A 21,820-nucleotide genomic window follows, 5' to 3' on the forward strand; every position below is an offset into this window, starting at 1 on the left:
GATATGTCATTTACAAATATCTTCTCCCACTCAGCAGTCTTTATATATAGTTTTATATATAGTTTTTATATATAGTCTTTATATATAATTTTTTTGATTGTTTCCTTCACTGTGCTAAAGCTTTTTATTTTTATGTAGTCCCAATAGTTTATTTTTGCTTTTTTTTCCCTTACCTTGGGAGACATATCTAAGAAAATGTTGCTGTGGCCGATGTCAGAGAAATTACTGCCTTTGCCCTCTTCAAGGATTTTTATGGTTTCAGGTCTCACGTTTAGGTCTTTAAACTATTTTGAGTTTATTTTTGTGTGTAGTGAAAGGAAGTGGTCCAGTTTTATTCTTTTGTGTGTAGCGATCCAGTTTTCCCAGCATGATTTGTTGAAAGACTATCTCTTTCCCATTGTTTATTCCATTCTTCCTTTGTTAAAGGTTAATTGACTATATATGTTTGGGCTTCTATCTGGATTTTCTGTTCAATTCCATTGATCTATGTGTCTGTTTTTCATGTTAGTAACATACTCTTTTTTTTTTTTTTTTAGTACTATACTGATTTAATTACTATCACTTTGTAATATAACTTGAAGTCCAGAATTGTGATACCTCCAGTTTTGTTTTTCTTTTTCAATAGCCTAATTGCTTTGGCTATTTAGGGTCCTTTGTGGTTTCATACATATTTTAGTATTGTTTGTTCTAGAAAAATGCTGTTGGTATTTTGATAGGAATTGCATTAAATCTATGGATTTGTTTGTATGGTTTGGACATTTTCACAATATTTGTTCTTTTAACTCATGAGCATAGAATGTCGTTCCACTTCTTTGCATTATCTTGAATTTCTTTCATCAGTATTTTATAGTTTTCAGAGTACACATCTTTCACCTCATTGGTTAAGTTTATTCCTGGATATTTTAGTGTTTTTGGTGCAATTGTAAATGCAATGTTTTTTTTTCTTTTAATTTCACTTTCCACTGCTCCATTATTGGTATACAGGAATGCATTTCTGTACTTTGATTTTGTATCTTCCCACATTACTGAATTCATTTATCAGTTTTAATGGTTGTTTGGTGGGTTCTTTAACGTTTTCTGTATATAGTATCATGTCATCTGCAAATAGTGAAAGCTTGACCTCTTCCTTGCTGATTTGGATGCCTTTTATTTCTTTTTGTTGTCTGATTGCTTTGGCTAGGACTTCTGATACTGTATTGAAGCAAAGTGGTGATATGGGGCATCCTTGTCTTGTTCTTGACCTTAGAGGAAAAGCTTTTGATTTTTCCCCATTGAGTATGATGTTAACTATGGGTTTTCTTATCTAAGACTTTTATTATGTTGAGGTATATTCCCTGCAGACATACTTTGAAGAGGGTTTTATCAAGAATGGATGTGGTACTTTTTTGAATGTCTTTTTTTCTGCATCTGTTGAAATAATCATATGGTTTTTATCCTTTATTGATGTGATGTATCATGTTAATTGTTTTGTGAATATTGAACTACACTTGCATCCCAGGAATAAATCTCACTTGATCCTGGTGAATGATTTTTTAAATGTATTGTTGGATTTGGTTTGCTAATATTTTATTGAGGGGTTTTTGCATCTATATTCATGAGAGATATTGGCATATAGTCCTCTTTTTCTATAGTGTCTTTATCTGGTTTTGGTGTCAGAGTGATACCAGCCTCAGAATGAATTTGGAAGTGCTCCTTTCTTTTCTATTTTTTGAAATAGTTTGAGAAGAATAGGTATTATCTCCTCTTTAAAAATTTAGTGGAATTTTCCTGTGAAGCCTCCTGGTCCTTCATTAAATAGATATAGGTAGATAAGAATATATAGATAGGGATATGGCAGATGCAGATATATAGAACATTCCATTCAGCCACACAAAAACACACTCTCCTCAAGCATGCAACAAATATTCTCCAGGATAGATCATATCTTAGTTTATGGAATGAGTCTTAACAAACTAAAAAAGTTCAAGATGCTATCAAATATCTTTTCTAACCACAATGGTATATGTTATATAATGATAAAGGGGTCAATTCACCAAGATACAATAATTATAAATATTTAGGCATCCAGCATTGGCACACTTATATATGCAAAGCAGATACTAAACAAACTAAAAGGAGAAATAAACAGCAGTAGAGTAGTGGACTTAATACTGGATAAACTATCAACAGATAAACTATCCAGGCAGGAAATTGATAATAAAAGAGAAGATTTCAAAAGCACTGTAGAGCAAATGAACCTAACAGATACATAGATCTAGATAAAGTTATAGAAAAAGCTCATGTAAGCAACTTGAACTTACACCCTTTAAAGGAACTAGAAAAAGAAAAACAAACAAAACCAGTAGGGAGAAGAAATAAAAATTATTAGAACAGATCAGTAGAACCAGGAGTGGTTCTTTGAAACAATCAACAAAATTGATAAACTCTATCCAGACTCATCCAAAAAAAATAAAAGAGAGAGAGAGAGAGAGAGAGACAGAGGGGGGACTCAAATATATAAAATCACAAATGAGAGAGGAGATGTAACAACAAACACCACAGTAATACAAACACTAGTAACAGAATATTATGAAAACTGATATGCAAGCAAATTGGACAACTTAGAAGAAATGGATAAACTCTTAGACACATACAACCTATACCACCTACCGAAACTAAAGCAGGAATAAATAGGGCCTCCAAGTCCTTTTGTTTATAAGAATTCATGAAATTTAGCCTCTCCCTCTCTCAAGGCAAATATTTCAGGGATTCATCCTCCCCATTCATCAACTCACAAGTGTGAAAGTCTGGTTTTTGTCATTTTCTGCATCACTGGCACCCTCCCCACTGTGGACAACCATGGTCTGTTTTGCTCCCAGACTGCATCTTGAGCCATTCCTACCTTCTTCAGTGTGGGCTCTTGTCTACCTGCAGTTGTGGAGTTTGTTCTGATAGTCTCCGATTCTTTCCAGGGTTATTTATGCTTATGTGAGTGTTATCTAGTTGTATCTGTGGGACAAAGTGAGCTTAGTTAGCATCCTTCTACTCTGCCATCTTCCTGGCTGACCCCTGGAAAATAATTCTTGATAAAAGGCTTCTTAATGCTATGAACAGTTTTCTTGCTTTTTATTGTGCTTTTGTAAAAATATTGTATATAGTATTAAATTTTCAGGAAAGCATTGTATTTAGGTGCTCTTAGCTTTTATAATAAAACTCAAACTCTGATTTTGTTCAATCTTATAAATACTTATTTCTTCACTAGTGGATAAAGAGGGTAAATTTGAGCTTACTTAAAAATATATATCAAGAGTATTTCTAATTAAACCTTAAAAAATCCTGAATATTGGAGAAAAACATAAAAACAAAGTTACTGAAGATAAAATAAACTTTGTCTTCAGCTAATAATACATATACACACTATCCTATATATATATATATATATAAAACTCAAGTTATTTATTACATGAGTCATAATATACATACGTACACACATATATATGCAAATATGTATACATATTATGTTAATTAATATATACATATTATGTAAATTGAATTTGTGGCCTACCTTAGAATTTCAGAAAATTCTTGAAACATATCTAGGCAGTTACATATTTTTTTTCTTTTGCGTAATTGAAGCGAAATCCTAGAAATTATTTCGGTCTTTTTCTTTCTGAAGATCTCTTTACTTCCTGAAAGTACAATACCCTTACAAACACATACAGTTACAGGGAACTTACATTGAGTTAGTTAGTGGACCTACTTCTTTTCTCTGTAAGTCACTTATTTAGTCATATATTATGAGAACATTTACTAAATGTCTGCTAAGCACCAAAGAATGTTTCCCCCCCGCCCTCTGGAAATTAAAACTTGGACACAGTCCCTGTCTATAGCTGGCTCCCAGTCCTGGAGTAACTTGGCCAAATAAGCACTATACCCCAATTTTTATTTCTTTTGGAAAATCCTAAACTACAGTGGCTAATACAATAAATACAATTTCTCTGAACTATGCTGTGACAGAGTGAGGTGAAAGGATAGTGTTCATTTAGTAAATGTAAACTGCTTTGGATTTCACTTATTAGTGAGTTAATGACAGCATTCCAGGATTGTGTAGCTTTACTCTAGAGGGGTAACATCTTGAATAAAAGTTGATTGGCATCACCATCTGTTTGTGGTTGTAATAATTGATTGCCATTCTCCACCTCACAAATGACTCTTTTACTGAGTAATTAGATAAGTGGGCTAAAATAGGAATCATACCTTTTCATCTCTCATGGATTTAATGGTATTTATAATCTTTGAATTTTCACTGAAGAGTTCGTATTACCTTAGTTTATTATTGAAGCAACAGAGCATGCTTTAGATAAGGCTACAGAGAAATTTTGCATATTTTCTCTCCTTTCCCTGTGCCTCTGCTTTTCCATTGTGTGATGGTTAGTTTTATGTATCAGCTAGTCTGGTCCATGGATATCCTGTAAATAGGGTAGAGATGGGTAGTTATTGGGACTTTTGCTTAGCTTTTACTACCTTAGTGCCCCTGACTTAATGAGTCTAGGGACTACTAGTGGATCCATGGTACCACTGGAAGTACTGTTAAATGAGCTGGGCTTAAGTCTTTATTTAATCCCTAATGTCTTTAAGTCTGCTTTTGCACTCTTGGGCTTCAGGGTGTTGAATCTCTCAGGGTCAATGTAAGTTCAGTGTTGTGTTAGTAACTAATAACTCCAAAAGGAATAGTTGTTTATCTATTCCAAGTTTCTGGTCATCTGTAAAATGTAGAACACTTGAAGAAAGATTCATGGGATACAAATATGACTATAAGACAGGATCTTTCCCCAGAGAGACACACAGACTCTCCCTTAATCAGGGGACTAGAGGTCTGGGAACCATCTTAGTTCTAAAACCTGAAAAGACCATGAATTTTCATGCCCTTGAATTGAGTTATGATGCTTATTTTTTCCTCCACTGTATGTCAAGCAGCACTTTAACAGAGTGCCTGTCTATTTCATTTTTACGAACTCTGAGATTAATTAACCATCATCAGAGAAGTCTCATAAACCAGTGCTTAGTGTCTCTGTTTCAATCCCATGGCTGACTATATTAGCTATGCTTCTCTGTTCTCAGATAGTTAACAAAACTTGGCTTTTACTCCTCCAAGTTCACATTATTTTTCTTGAAATGATGGAATAAAATATCATTGCAGCATTCACATATCATCCCTGATCTACAAAAGTGAGCCAACAAAAATGTCTTCAAAAATGATGGTGTCCCCCTTAGCTGGGAGGATGTATCCATTTCTTCTGGGTTGTAAAATCAATTGGAGTATAATTGTTTACAGTAGTGTCTTATGGCCCTTTGTATTTCTGTGATGTCAGTCATAAAGTCTTTTTTATTATTTAGAATTACATTTGAGTCCTCTGTCATTTTTCTTGGTTGATTCAGCTTAAGATTTGTCAATTTTAACTTAAAAAAAAAAACACTAGTTTCATTGACATTTTCAATTACTTTTCTAGTTTCCATTCCATTTATTTCTACTCTTACCTTTTTAAAAAATCTTCTTTCTGTTAATTTTTTGCTTAGTTCTTTTTCTCTAGTTCCTCGAGATATGTTAGGTTGTTTATTTGAGATCTTACATTTTTCTTAATACAGGCATCTTTATAGCTATAACTTTCCTCTTAGAACTGCTTTTGCTCCCTCCCATATGTTTCGGTATTTTACGTTTCCATTTTTGTTTGTCTCAAGATATTTTTTTATTTCCATTTTGATTCCTTACATGATCCATTGTTTATTCAGGAGTATGTTGTTCAATTTCTACAAGATTGTGAATTTTTCAGTTTTCCTTCTGGTATTGATTTCTAGTTCATACCATTGTGGTTAGAAAAGATACTTAGTATCATCTTAAACTTCTTTAGTTTGTTAAGACTTATTCCATGGCCTAAAATATGATTTATCCTGGAGAATGTTTCTTATATGTTTGAGGAGAATATATTGTGGTGCTGTTGGATAGAATGTTCTGTATATCTGTATCTATCCATATCCCTATCCAAATATCTATATCTACATCTAATCTGTATTTGTATCTTTATCTATATCTATGTATCTGTTAGGTCCCTTTGCTCTACAGTGTTTTTGAAATCTCCTCTTTTGTTATCAATTTTCTGCCTGGCTAAGTTATCTGTTGTTGAGAGTGGGGTATTAAGTTCCCCACTGTACTGCTGTTTATTTGTCCTTAGCCTGTTTAGTATTTGCTTTGCATATGTAGGTGCACAGTGTTGGATAACTAAGTATTTGTAATTATTATGTCTTGGTGAATTGACCTCTTTTTCAGTATATGAAATTTTTTGTCTCTGATGACCATTTTAGACTAAAAATCTATATTGTCTGAGTTAAGTATAGCCATCCCAGGACTCTTTTGGTTACCATTTTCTTGGAATATCATTTTCATCCTTTCATTTTATGTGTCCTTAAAGGTAAAGTGAGACTTTCATAGGCAGCATGTCATGGGATCTTGTATTTTTATTCAGCCAGTCTATGAATTTTGTTTGAAAAATGTAATCCATTTACATTTAAGGCAATTATTGATAAAGGCTTACTACTGCCATTTTGGTAATGTTTTTCTGACTTTTTGGGAGATCTGTTACTTTCTCCTCCTCTTTCTGTCTTCCTTTGTGTTGTGAAGTCTAGTGGTGTGGTATGCTCAGATGCCTGTATCTTAATCCTTTGTGTATCTTGCTATAGGGTTTTCTTTGAAGTTAAATGAGGTTTACATAAAATTTCTTATAGTATAATATCCTATTTTAGCTGAGAATGAGTTTGGTTCAATAACATATAGAAACTGCATATATTTCCCCAGTCACATTTTAGGTTATTGAAGTTACAATTTACATCTATATTATATTTTGAATTTAGTAACAAATTACTGTAGTTATAGCTATTTTTTTATGATTAATTTTTAGAGAGGGAGTGCGAGTAGTGGGAGGGGTATAGGGGAGGGAGAGAAAGAATCCAAAGGAGACTCCTCACAGGGTACAGAGCTCTATTGAGGGCTTGATCTGACAACCCTGAGATCACACCTGAGCTGAAACCAAGGGTCAGACATACAACCAGCTGAGCCACTGAGGTGCCCCTAGTTACAGCTATTTTTAATGTATTTGTTCTTTAATTCTTAGAGTTGAAAATGACTTATGCATCATCATTACATTAGTAATGTATGTACTTTTATCACAGAATTTTACATATCCATATGTTTATACATGGTTATTTAGTTTCATTTCAGCTTGAAAAGTTCCCTTTAGTATTTCTTGTAAGTCAGGTTAGTGGTGATGAATTCCCTAAGCTTTTTTGTTTGAGAAGTAGTTTATCTCCTTTTCACTTATGAAGGACAACTTTGCCAGGTCAGTATTCTTGATTGATAGGTTTTTCCCAGTATTTTGAATATATCATTCTACTTTCTTCTGGCCTACAAGGTTTCTGTTGAGAAACCCAGTGATCTTCTTTTTTTTTTTTAATTTTTATTTATTTATGATAGTCACCTAGAGCCCAGTGATCTTCTAATGTGGACTTACTTGTATATGACAAGTCTCTTTTCTCTTGCTGCCTCAAAATTTTGTCTCTGACTTTTGGAAACTTGAAAGCTAGGCAGTGCTTATCTGGATAGTGCTAGTGGCTTGAATCCACATTTGCAGGGCTGAAGGCAGGGCTTTATGATTAGGTGGGTTCTTAAGCTATACTCTGTGCTCAGATGGGGCCATAGGTTATCTCCAAGTTGGGCAGGGCCACTGGCTGGGCTCAGCTATTGGGAGAGGTCACTGGCCAAGCAGCCTGATCAGCCATGGCTGACAGCCATTCCTGGCAGTTGGATAGGGCTGGAGCCTATCTGCTGTTGGGAAGGTTGCTTTTTTGATTTACTGGTCCAGTAAGGCTACAGGTTATGCTTTGTGCTTGGGTGAGGCCACTGGACTTCCTGCTTTGGTCAGTCTGCAGGCTATGTTCAGTAGTCAGACAAGGTCTGAGGCTGTGCTCAGTGGCTAGGTGGCATAGTAGATTGTTCTAACAGACTGCCTAAGTTCACTGGAAGCCATTTACTGATTAGGATCCTTAGTTAGTTGGGGAATTGGGGCCAGAGATTATGCTTCATAGCTGGGTAGGGCTTCTATCTTGGCTCTCTGCCCATGTAGGTTTGTAGGATGGGCTCTGAGATTGACACAAGATTGTTCATTGGTTCCCTGTCCAAGCAGTCTATAGGATTTTCTCCTTAGCTGAAATAGTCCATTGCATAAGAACCCAAATTGGGCAGAATTGTGTTTCTTTTTTTTATTATTTTTTATTTTTTTAAATTTTTTTTCAGAATTGTGTTTCTTTACCAGATAGAGCCACCAGCTTGGCTCCGCAAATGGGAAGAGCCAATGGATGGACTCTATGCTTCGGCACTGCTGCCAGCAGAAATGTGGTCTGCCAAGATCTGGATGTCGGTTGCTGTGAGCTCCACCTCCTTCTCTCTCTCTAGCTGATCTCCTATAGTCTAGCTTCTCTGATCCCCCTGGAACCCCTGTGAAGCAAGACCTACATGGGCCTCACAGGAAGTGTCTTATAATGCTGGGGAAACTGAAAGTCCACTTTGGGCTCTCTTTTTCCCCCACTATAGAAACGATAAGCATAGGGAGGTACTCTCAGAGCAGTGTTATAGCATCTTTGGAAAGGGGAATGTGTTCAAGGTAAAATTGCTTCTCTTTTCCTTCTAATGCAGTTTTCCTTTTCTCAGTTTTTGTGGTCCAAGGGGTTGCTTCAGTGTCATTTCTTAGTTCTGAGATTTTCACAAAGGTATTGTCTATATGGATACTAGATAGCTGATCTGTGAGGGGGATTGAAGTTGGGAACCACCTACTCTGCCATATTGTGACATCATGCTTATCAGGAATTTAGTTGCTTAGTTTATCTAGTAGAATAGTTCTCCAAATTTTTGGTATTGGGTGATTTTATGCCCTGAAAAATTGTTGAGGACCCCAAAGAGCTTTGGTTTATATGGGTAAAATCTATAGATATGTGCTGCATTCAGTATTACAATGAGAAGTTCGCTGAATATGTACTTATTGATTCACTTTAAAGTAACAATAGTAAGCCATATAAGACAATTTGTCATATATAATTTTATGAAAGTATCACTACATTTTCAAAAAAAGTGAGAAAAATATCATTATTTTATAATTTAATAATCCACTTTAATGTCTAGATTAATAAAACAAAGTTGAATTCCTAGAATGAATTGTATGTTTTTTAAGTTAAAGTATGTGAAGAGTACTTGGTATTACAAAGGCATGTAGTTAGAAATAGAAGTCACACTTTAATAGCATTTCAGGTAATTATGGCTATTCTTTAATATTACAAGAAAACTGGAAAAGTGGTAGTTTCTTAAAGGTCAGTTGTAATGCAGAATTTGAAACCTTATCAACAAATTTCATACTCTATTACATCAGCCCATTTGCACTTTGAATGGATCTTTTATGTCTGCATGACTTTGTAACATCATGCATTGATCATTTGGAAATATTGATTCATGGTGTTATGTAGACCATTCAAATTTTGACACATTTTATTATGCAGTGTCAAAGATCTCATTCATAAATACCATGACAAATCTTATTTGAAAACTCTTTAAATATTGGGGAACTGTCAAGTTCCTGGTAGCAGATACAAGCTTTCTAAAATTATAATTTTCTACTTGAAAACTAGAATTTTATCATTGGCAACAAATGCTCTCAGCTTTTTTTTTTTTTTTAAAGAGAAACTATCTATTTTCAAGGATATATTAGCCAAATGCCTAAGTCTTTACCACTATGACTTTTGTACCAGCCTTTTTTTTTTCTTTTTTTTTTTTGTACCAGCCTTTTAAGTGAAAATTTAAAAGAAAAATATTATTTTGATTTTAGTTGACACACAATGTTACATTAATTTCAAGTGTATAGCATAATGCTTGAGCAACTTTCTATGTTATGCTGTGCTCACCAAAAATATAGTCACTGTCTGTCACCATACAACACTATTACAGTACCACTGACTATATTCGCTATGTTGTGCCTTTTATTTCCATAGATTCTTCATTCCATAACTGGAAGCCTATATCTCCCACTCCTCTTCACCCACCCCCCTTTCCATCTGGTTACCATTAGTTTGTTCTCTGTATTTATCAGTCTGCTTTTGTTTTCTGTTTGCTTATTAATTTGTTTTGCTTTTTAGATTGCACATATTAATGAAATTGCATTTGGCTTTCTTTGTCTGACTTATTTACTTAGCATAATACTTTCTAGAATCCATCTATGTTGCAAATGGCAAGATCCTGTTTTATGGCTGAGTAATACTCTTGTGTATGTGTGTGTGTGTGTTTATATACACATACAAATATATATATAAACACACACTTACATATATATACCCATATAAATACATTTGCATATATACACATTACATACATATATTACATATATTTGTTTGTATATATATATCAGATCTTCCTTATTGATTCATTAAGACTTTATTCTTCATAGAAGGAATATATGGTATTGTAACCCCCATGAGTCCACATTTTTGTCAACCACCTCAGCAAACTTCAGAACCACCTAAAGATGCCCAATTTAGTTCTTTAAGTCCAAAATCTTTGTCTAGTACACCTTTATAGATATTTGGGGCTGTATTTAAATATATATATATATTTTTTTTCTTTATGGTTTTAATTAAAAAAAATAATTTCTACAATTCCCTAGATTTCTACTGATACATGGAGTAATGCTGCAACATTTGTGGCACATGAGGTTTTTTTGTCTCAGATAGAAGTTTGTACTATCTGAGGGTGTGTTGAAATCTGGGTCCACTTATAGACGTGAGAAGAATTGGAATCACTGGGGCGCGCCTTGAGATCAGTGTTCCTTGCAAGATAACTTGCCTAGGATCAGTCACTACATTGTTTTTAAATAAGCCCAAACTAGACCATCAGACAAGTTTATCATATAATTATATTCACAGTCATTCAACTTCATCCATAATTTCTCATTTCTATTCTTACAGTCCTACTTTATCCTGTGAATTTCCTAATTTTATCCAGCAAGAATGTGAATTAAACTTATAAGCCATTTCAAAAACCCACATTATCAGACCCTGAATTTGATAGTTTGTGAAAACAGGCCTATAATCACAAGATATAGGTTTATAGATGGTTGAAACTATCCAGTTCTCTATGCTTTGAGCCATTAATTTGATATCTTGCACTGGCCATTTTCTTTCTTGAATCTTTCTCATAAAGGGAGGAGAGAGCCCGTGCAGTTTTCTCCATCAATATGTTTTATTGCAGCAGACATTTGACATCTGGTGTTTCAAAGTGTTATCTTAATGGACTTTTTATTCCAGATGACCACAGAATAAAATTTAAGTAACTATTTTGTCATCACGTGCCATGCACAACTAGTGTCCCATTTTCCAATAGTAACCAGATAATAACTGCCTTCTGTCCCATTTTCCAATAGTAATCAGATAATAACTGCCTTCAGTAATAAGCCATTCAAATAGTCAAATTGATTCCCTTCCTCAAGTGTCTGTAACCATTTCTAGCTCCAATGCTGTGACATTCAAAACTGAGATTGGCAAAGAGCAAATATTCTCAGTGCTTTAAGAAAATATTATTAATATCAGAATATAATGGATTATATAATATTTGAGGCTCTAGAGGATGGTACTCTATAAGCTCTTCCTGTAACTGATAAATTCAAGACCAAAATACACACGCATGTGTGCACACGCACACACGCACAAACTGCCATAGCTGCAATTCAACAAAAGGAAAATGGAATAGCTTCTCTTGCTCTACTCCCCAACTTTCCTCTTGCCCAAGAAGAAAGAAACTAGATACCAGAATACTGAGAATAGTCCTTGCCACCAAAATTGCCAGGAGAAACTCATATACCTCTAGTTTTGCTTCTTGGCAGGAAATTTTATTTTATTTATTTATTTTTTAGAAGATTTTATTTATTTATTTGAGAGAGAGACAGTAAATGGGAGGGACAGAAGGAGAAGGAGTCATAATCTCAAGTCAACTCCCTGTTGAGCATGGAGTCCAATGCAGGCCTTGATCCCAGGACCCTGAGATCATGACCTGAGCTGAAACCAAGAGTCAGATGCCTGACTGTGCCATCCAGGAGTCCTGGCAGGATATTTTAAAGCAGCAAAAAGATGTCTTTTGTTCTTCTTTTAAAATATTTCATGAATATATTTAGCTAATGCGATCTAATTTACATCCAGAATGCTAACTAAAGAGTATATGTGAAATAAAGCTTATTATTTTCTGGCTTTTATATTTAAAAAAAGCACAGTAGATGTGAGGATAAACAACGAGTCTGCACCTTTTATAGTCAACCCATTTTCTGTGTCTCTATATTGCTTATAACCTTCAGTGGTTCCCTATAGTCTTTAAGTCAATTTAAAAAATATTAATTGAGCATAAATAATTTTCTAAGTACTGTGATAGTTATAAAGAAACTAGTTATAAAGTAATATCATGAAGCTTAGAATCAACAAGTTAAGGCAAAAATTAAACAGTTTGGTCACCTGAAATGAGTGGGGAAATAAAGTGTGCTAAGGCAATGCAAGGAGAAGGGGTCTAAAATGGTGTAGATACGGAGTGAATTATAAGCTGAAAAATGAAGGAAGAAATTGGTCCAGCTAGTCTATGTGTGTATATAGGGAGAGGGCAGAAAGGAAGGTCCCAGAGAAAAGACAGAGAAAGGTTAATATACTTCTGTTTTGGGAGAATACAGCACATCATGGTAGTAAAATAATGTTGCATACAGTACAAAAAAATAGCTCAAGATAAAGTTGATTTACAGTTGGTTTAAAGTTGGAGGTTGATATCATATATTATAAGATGTGATGAAGATATAACTTTTAGCTTAAGGGTAGTAGCATTCTGTTGAAAGCACTAAGGATGGAAATGGTATAATCATACACTTGATTTTTCCCAAAATAATTGATTACACGATGAACAATATAATGGAGGAGACGGAGATGAAATAGGAGATTTTCAAAGATGGTGAATCAGGCAAGAGTGGTTATAGCCAAAAGAAGACTGATAGGGATGGGAAGGATAAGCCCAGAATATATGGAAGAGAGGGACAAGATGAAGTTATGTGTCAGAGGAAAACAAATTACAACATTCTTTATAATTGAGATTTTTGAAACTACCAGAAATCTGTCAATATGGAATTTAGCTAATTGTAATATACTGATATTAATACATAATTAAAAATTTCCATGGTCATGAAGTATATTCTAGATAGGTTATAAAAATCCTTATATTTGTCAATGAACAAATAACAGCTTATGCTATTATATGTATAAAGTGAAATTATCCCAAGTTTTTGGTAAGGTGTGTGTGTGTAAAGAGAGAGGAGAGATTTTCCTACAGGGAGGGATACAAGAATAGATTGAAAATGTGATCAATAGAGGGGTACCAGTGGCTCAGTTGTTTAAGCATCTGATTCTTGGTTCTGAGTGTAGGGCTCCATGGTCATTGGGGAGTCCACTTGAAATTCTCCTCCCTCCCTCAGCCCCTTATTCTACTGGCAAGAATTATTCACCTAATAAATTAATTTCCTCAAGTTCAAAATATCAGAGAGAGACAATATTATGTTTCCTTCTAGTATTTATTTTTCCAAGCAAATTCTTCTGTGATAGATATCATTTCTGTGGGTCTCAGTGTGCAGTTCTGCTCAGAGAAACATTCTCGGTCAATGCTAAATAACTGTCCGGAGAAAGTAGTTAGACCCCTATAGAAAGCTTCACAGTCATCAGTCTTGAGACATGAAGCAACCTGGCTTTTGGTCTCTCTCTCTTTTTTTCTCCTTTACAAAGCACTCACAAACATATAAGCAAACTCTAGTAATCAAGATTTTATTTCACACTAATTTATTTAGGTCACTTTGATTCAGGCATTTATTTAGAAGTAACCAGTATGGAAGCCCATCTAAATGGCATGATGCCATCCCATGGATGCAATCCATTGTATAGGATTCCTTCCTGTCTGGTATGACCAAGAGTATCAGTGCCATACTTACCTTGAGATTTCCAACTCTCCAATTAGAATGTGTATCTTTTTAAAACAGTATGTTATGTACACAATTAAATGGTTGCTTTTGTACTCTCAGATTTTAAGAGTCTAGACTGAGGGCTGGCTCTTAGCTTCAAAGAACTGTTTAATCTCTGTATCTTTTCTTCCACAAAAAAAAATCTAAGATTTTTTGCTATAACCGGTTACACATGACTTCATATCATAAGTCCTGCCAAGTATTTATGAATTTATGATGCATCCGATATGGTTACACTCACTTACGTGACATATTACACCTGTTTCTCACATGAGAAAATCAGGATTACAAATTGCTTATAAGACTTTCATTTCAAATCCAACATTTTAAAATCATTTATGCTACTATATTAGTTTATAATTATACGTTACTATATTTAGTTATATCCAGATAACTGGATGACATAGAGAGCTTTAATTAAAAATGCCTTCTTAGTCAATCAGAGAATTTTCCTCTAATTTCTCTAAGTAATTTACTTAGTTCTATAAACAGAATAGGTCGAGGACTATTGATGTGTAGGATACATATAACTAACAGGTAACTAAGTATACTTAAGATTGAAACAAAATTAGAATAAATCAGAAGAGGAACTTTTGAATCTTCCCATGCTTCACACTTGGCCATTTTCTCTTTAAAGCACAAAAGTTGGAACTGGAGGGTATTATGCTGAGTGAAATAAGTCAATCGGAGAAGGACAAACATTATACGGTCTCATTCATTTGGGGAATATAAAAAATAGTGAAAGGGAATAAAGGGGAAAGGAGAAAAATGAGTGGGAAATATCAAGGAGGGAGACATAACATGAGAGACTCCTAACTCTGGGAAACGAACTAGGGGTGGTGGAAGGGGAGGTGGGCGGGGGGGTGGGAGTGACTGGGTGATGGACACTGAGAGGAGCATTTGATGGGATGAGCACTGGGTGTTATTCTATATGTTGGCAAATTGAACACCAATAAAAAATAAATTTATAAAAAAATAAATAAAGCACAATAGTTGTGAACACAAGAGATTTTCTTGTCTTTTCTATAATTTTTTACCATCTAAACTAATTGTTTTAGATTATCATGCAATTGCCCATATCCCATGCAATTGTAAAATGTACAATTTACATAATGTGATATATTCAACATATAATGCTGAACTTGGTGCTATAAGTCAAGGAGTAATAAGAGAAAAGTATCTGGAGAGAAAAAATTTCTGGTCTCCTTTGTTACTTGTACAGCCATAGAAATGCCAGACACTAGAACTTGTATTCTAAGGAAATTATAATATCCAGGCATAAGAAATTCTGTTGTGTCAGAATTGCCTGACTTCCATAGTATAGTGAAATAGAATAAAATTTTGGAGGATTTTGTGTTAGTTCTGGTACTTTGGATCCAGTTGAAAGATTCTGATTCTGACCACTTATACTAAAGGCTATAGTGAAATGTGTAGAATAGTCTAAGAAATTAAGCTTTAAAATAATCATAGGGATCCCTGGGTGGCGCAGCGGTTTAGCGCCTGCCTTTGGCCCAGGGTGTGATCCTGGAGACCCGGGATCGAATCCCACGTCGGGCTCCCGGTGCATGGAGCCTGCTTCTCCCTCTGCCTGTGTCTCTGCCTCTCTCTCTCTCTCTCTGTGGGTGTGTGACTATCATAAATTAAAAAAATAAATAAATAAATAAAATAAAATAATCATAGTAAGAAATTTTGGTGCTGTTATGAAGGAGTATTGATGGGTACCAATTAGTCAAAAATTCATCAAACATTCTAAGGTCAGCTGATTTATTTTATAGTTAGCCTTAATCTGAGATTCTAAGATGTCAACAGGGATGCACACACACATTTTAGTAAGTACTTTTTACTATCAAATATTTTTAAAACTAATGGATTTGAAGAAAATTAGGCTAAGATTTAGGTTGTATTTTATAAATAATAATACATAGTATTTAAGCAGAATAAATTTAAACTTTTTTTTTGTTTTTTAGTCTGCAGAGATCACAGGCAATTTAATATACCACTGGATATTTAGAATACTAGATGTTTAAATAGCAGTATGTCAGTCCTTTCCTCAAATAGAGCAAATGCCCTGATCAAGATTGGTTTTATATCTGAAAAATCATTTATTATGGTAAGTGCATTTTTTAACACAGCATATATAATGATAAATGTCACTTTTGACCTTCTTGACTGATTTGGAGAGGTTTGATTAGAATATTTTTTTCACTATCTAATATTTTGAATGCTTACCCATTATTGGATTTGTTACCATTTCTGTGAGACATTTACCTTTTAAAGAGGTCCAGCTTTGTGTAATTGCTATCCTAGCTTACTGTACAGCCACTACAATATTGAAATCTCTACATAAATAATGGGTGGTCCCCAAACTCTTTACCATTCTCCAAAATCTAAACTACATCTGATAGAAGTAACCTCTCTGAAAGCAAAATAAACTGTAAATGATTTGTTCATATTATTATTTAATCGAAGAACCATGTTTCAGAAATAAATATAATATTATGAAGAAATAAGTTACCACTGAGAAATGCTATATTAGCTATTTATTCCTGAAAAATGAATCCCAGTCTGATCCCTGAAGTTCTTACCCAGAGTTTATGCTTTATACTCAGAACTGGTATTTATTGTGTTCTACCTATTTGATAGATGAGGGGATTGTACCACAGAGGTACAAAGTCAACTTCCAATGTCAGACATCTCTAAACTTAAAATTACTATTCTCAGTCTAGGAATTTCACTAAAATACAATATTACATAGAAAGGAGCTAGTCCCTAAATGTCTGACCTGCCAGTTTATGTAAATAAGAAGCATAGGCTTTGGACTAGCCAACCCATTGCTTTCTTCTCAACACCTGGAGCAGTGCCCCAACAAGTAGCTCCAATGTAGGCCATCAATTGGTGTGTATGGTGGTGAGACATGGGTCTGTAAGTCAAATTTGCCCACTGACCAGTCAGACAACCAGCACATTTCTTTTTTTTTTTTTTTTTGAGATTTTATTTATTCATTAATTCATGAGAGACACAGAGAAGGAGAGTCACAGACACAGGGAGAAACAGGCTCCATGCAGAAAGCCCGACGTGGGACTCGATCCTGGGTCACCAAGATCACACCGTAGGCTGAAAGCAGCGCTAAACTGCTGAGCCACCCGGGCTGCCCAACCAGCACATTTCTTGAAGAATATATTCCTACTGTGTTTTATAATTATGTTGTGAGTGTTATGGTATGTGGAAAACACATGACTCTTTATGGAATACAACTAGAAAAGACAATTATGTTAGTTTATGTCTTCTATCTTATCCACAAACAGATACATTCTTAATTTTTTTTTTCCCTTTGAGTCCTAAATCATTTGACAATATCTGCAAAGGGGTATCCTGAAGTGCAACACTGTTGTCTCAACTCCCTTATTGTCCTAGTGAGAGCTATGATCCTAAAGGTGATAAAGGCATAATTGGGAAACTGTAAGAGATCATTCTCATTGCTGCCACACAAGGCTTAGCCATGATTGAGGGTTCTGTCACTTCAAGGCAGTTTCTGATGAAGCTTCTCCAGCAGTTTCCGGGCTATTCCCATCAAGAAGAGGAAGGGAAAGTGTCTGCTGGCAAAAATCTAATACTCTCATTTCCTTGCTCTGTCTCTCTTAGAACTGATGTACATTTTGCTCAAAACTGGTGGAGCCTTCACATTCAATGCCAAATTTTTGTTACAGATTAGTTTTTCCATACAATCATTTGAGCCAATCAGAAATTCTAGAGTTTTGTATGTTTAAAGTATGAGTTCAAATTTTCATATTCTATTAAAATTTAGCCCCCAGATGACAAGCTTATTTTTTTTAGAAGAAGATTTTATTTATTTATTCATGAGAGACACACAGAGAGTGGCAGAGATATAGGCAGAGGGAGAAGCAGGCTCCCTGAAGGGAGCCTGATGCAGGACTCAATCCCAGGATCCCAGGATCACACCCTGAGCCCAAGGCAGACACTCAAGCACTGAGCCACCCTAGTGCCTGACAAGCTTCTCAAAGACTTATTTTCAGTACTCTTTATCTTTGCTTAGATTGAGTTGCCAAAATGCCCTCTGAACTATGTTGCATTATGTGCTACAAACACTAGGCACTGAACTGTTTTATGGACTTTTGTCTTTAAGAAGCCTGTAGCTTCTGATATTAAGAAATTGAGATGTTTTTAATTAGTTTTCAGATATGTAAAGCAAAACACCCTCCTTAATGAAATGTATTTTACTATATTCAATAATTTGTCAGTGTTCATTCCATAATGCTGTACTGTATATCATAATGTAATGAGAATAGCTCATTTCTTTGGATGAATCTTAATATTGTGATGAATTTAAAAAATAGTTTATTAGCCTTTGCTGAGATTTTGAATAAAAATCTTATTCCTATGTTTCTCCTAATGAAGTATGCTGCTCTTAGCTGTGGGTGTACTGGAATGGAGTGTGTGAAATATTTGACATGATCAAAAGATGATGACAGTATTTTGACAAAATATGAAGTGGAGATTAACATACACTACACTGTACACAGAATAATTAAGCTGAATAAAATGTCACAAGTAAAATTTATAAAAGGTTATTTTCTGTCAAATGCAGTTGAGGATGAAGAAAAGTTGGTATTATCACTGTTCTCTGAGGCTTTTCCTTTTTTTTTTTTTTTTTACACCTGCCACCTCTCCCACGGTTGAGTATTTAATTCACTCTGAATAATTGCTAACTTAGTAAGCGTACTTCTTTTCTCCTCCTTTACGTGCATTAAGTCTCTGTATTACAAAATCTTCCTGAAAAGTACGCAAATTTTGTGGATTTTTTTGTAGATTAGCAAAAATGCATTCTTGTTTTTGTATTACTTTATTCAAATTTGATATAAGCTTTCCTTAGTTTTCTAGGAAGTAGGAGTAAAAATCATCTGTTGCAGGTTTACAGTTTGCAAAATATTTTATTCTTAAACTATGAATCTTAATGTCCTGTCTTGCCAGATCACTAGCACTGAAACTGACCCTACTCTTTACCTCACCTACATGGACATGTGCTTCTATCACTGCTTTGCCTAAAAATGTTACTTTGTGTTGGTGAGGTTTTGAAAACTCAGGGACAGAACAGACAATGTTCAGTACAGTTTGCCCACTGGAAGAATAGTGGTGGACTTTTAACGACTTTTAAGAACAACATTTTTAAATGAATAGTTGCAGGATTGTGGAGTGATTTTATATATGGATTTTTTGCTCATAAAATTAGCAGCATATTTTGCATGTATGAGTTAATAAGTCCTTGAATCAGTGAAGGAATTTATTAACAACTGTATGAACAAATTTGATAACTTTGATGAAATAAAAGTTTGAATGAAGTTCAAACTTCAAAGTTGAAATAAACTTTGAATGATATTAACTACCAACACCCACATGAGAATACATAATCTGCATAGTCTATATCTGTTAAGTTGAATCAACAGTTAACAATCTTCCAAAAAAGGAGGCATCAGGCCTAGATAGTATTACTGGTAAATTTTACTAAACTTTTAAAGAAGATATAATACCCATTCTCAGAAAATTATGTGATAAAATAAAAGCAGACATCTTAACTTGTTCCGTAAGGCAAATACCAGAGTACTAAAACCAGTTCTCACAAAGTACCAAGTCAAACTCAAAAAAGTATAAAATATTGTACACTGTGGCCAAGGATGAACTCATATGTAGCTTAATATAGATACAAATGTTTACACATAGAAGTGTTTATGGACATGTGCATATACACAGTTTAGGTTATAGACATACATATCCTTTGTCAACTGAGACCAGTATACAATGACACTCCATTAGCAGTGAGCACATTTAATACCCAGGTTTTAGTTTCTAATACCCTTCTCCAATATAAAGAGCTAGGGCTCCTTGAGAAATGGAAAATCCCATGGTTTGGGGGCAGGAAATACACGAAATGAGTCTGGAGTGTCTTACATTGCCAGAAAGTAAGGAAGTGCTCAAAACAAACAAGCAAACAATAACAAGGAACAAGAACAACAAAAACACATAGATGAGGGTATGATAAAGGGACACAGGAGCTGACTGAACAGATTCCTGATGGCCCAAGCTGGAACATTTTGAAGAGCAAAAAAATAAATTACCACTGAATTATAACTTAAAGTATAAAATAAATGTTCCTGAGTCCATACTGATACAGAGTATTAATTAAATGAATGACTGGAAAAAAGAGATAAATCCTCATGCAGAAAAATTCCAAAATGTTTATGTAGACCTGCTACCTTCAAGGAAGGAGCATATTAACTCCCCACTCCTTTAGTATGGGCTGCACCTAGCATTGAAAGGAGAAGAAAGAACAACCTTGCCTTTCTGCACTACCCAGGGAGGGGTATGTATGGCCTTATTCTGCATTCCCATAGGAACTTAAAGGAACACTTTCACAATATCTGGAGCCTTTGGTCTCCTACAAATGAAGGAGGAGGATGTCTTCAAATTCCTTGCAGAAGGAACCCGCTTAGGTGACAAAATCCTTGACTTCCAAATGGAATGGTACATCTATACAAGAAATAGTGATGCTATCTATATCATAAATCTGAAGCGAACCTGGGAGAAGCTTCTGCTGGCAGCTGGTATCCTTGTTGTTATCGCAAACCCTGCTGATGTCAATGTCACATCCTCCAGGAAGACTGGCTGGCAAGCTGTACTGAAGTTTGCTGCTGCCCCTGGAGCCACTCCTACTGCTGGCTGCTTCACTCCTGGAACCTTCACTAAGCAGATCCAGGCAGTCTTCCAGAAGCCAAGGCTACTGATCCCAGGGCTGCCACCAGCCTGTCGTAGAGGTGTCTTATGTTAACCTGCCTACCATTGTTCTGTGTAACACAGACTCTCCTCTGCACTGTGTGGACATTGCCATCCCTTGCAACACCTCAGTGGATCTGATGTGGTAGATGCTGGCCTGGGAAGTTCTGCACATGCGTGACCCCATTTCCTGTGGACACCCCAGGGAGGTCATGCCTGATTTCCACTTCTACAGAGATCCTAAAGAAGTTGAAAGGGAGAGCAGGCTGCTGGTGAAATAGCTGTATAACCAAGGAGGGATTTCAGGGTCGTTGGATGGCTTCAGCTCATGAGTTACACTGCTACACAACCTGTAGCTGCAGACTGGTTTGAAGGTGTGTAGGTGCTCCTTGGGGCTATTGAGCAGTTCCCTACTGAAGACTGGAGACCCAGCCTGCCACTGAAGACTGCCACTGCTCAAGCTCAGACAACTGAATGGGTAAGAGTGACCACTGAGTGGTCTTAAACTGCTCTTCCACAAAGGCAAACAAAATGCAAGTAAGGTCCTCAGGTTGATGAAAAACAAACATTTCTGCCAAAAGAGAGAGAGAGAGAGAAGAAAAAAAGAACAACCTTATACTGGCAAAACCAGAAAAATACTATTATCTCAACCATGTAATCAAGGTCAACATGAACAGTGCTAAATTATGTAGAGAGTACATACTTTGTATATTATGTGATAAAAATGGCATTGTACCTCTTCCATCTTTCTCCAACAATCATATAACTAAGTCTAATTGTGAGAAAATAATCAGCAAATTCCAATAGAGAGGTATTCTACAAAAATACCTTACCAGAATTCTTTAAAACTTCCAAGGCCACCGGAAATAGGAAAAATCTGGAAAACTCTCTGTGAGGAGAAAGCTAAGGAGATGTAACAACTAAATGAACTA

At 35.2% G+C, this 21,820-nt stretch overlaps 1 pseudogene; it reads left to right on the forward strand.

The window, feature by feature from the left end:
• Positions 1-21,393, forward strand: part of LOC112678704 (40S ribosomal protein SA-like) — a 47,001-nt pseudogene extending 25,608 nt beyond the window's left edge.
• Positions 21,394-21,820: the final 427 nt, after the last annotated feature.

This window comes from Canis lupus, chromosome 22 (assembly GCF_003254725.2).
Source record: "Canis lupus dingo isolate Sandy chromosome 22, ASM325472v2, whole genome shotgun sequence".
Taxonomy (NCBI): domain Eukaryota; kingdom Metazoa; phylum Chordata; class Mammalia; order Carnivora; family Canidae; genus Canis; species Canis lupus.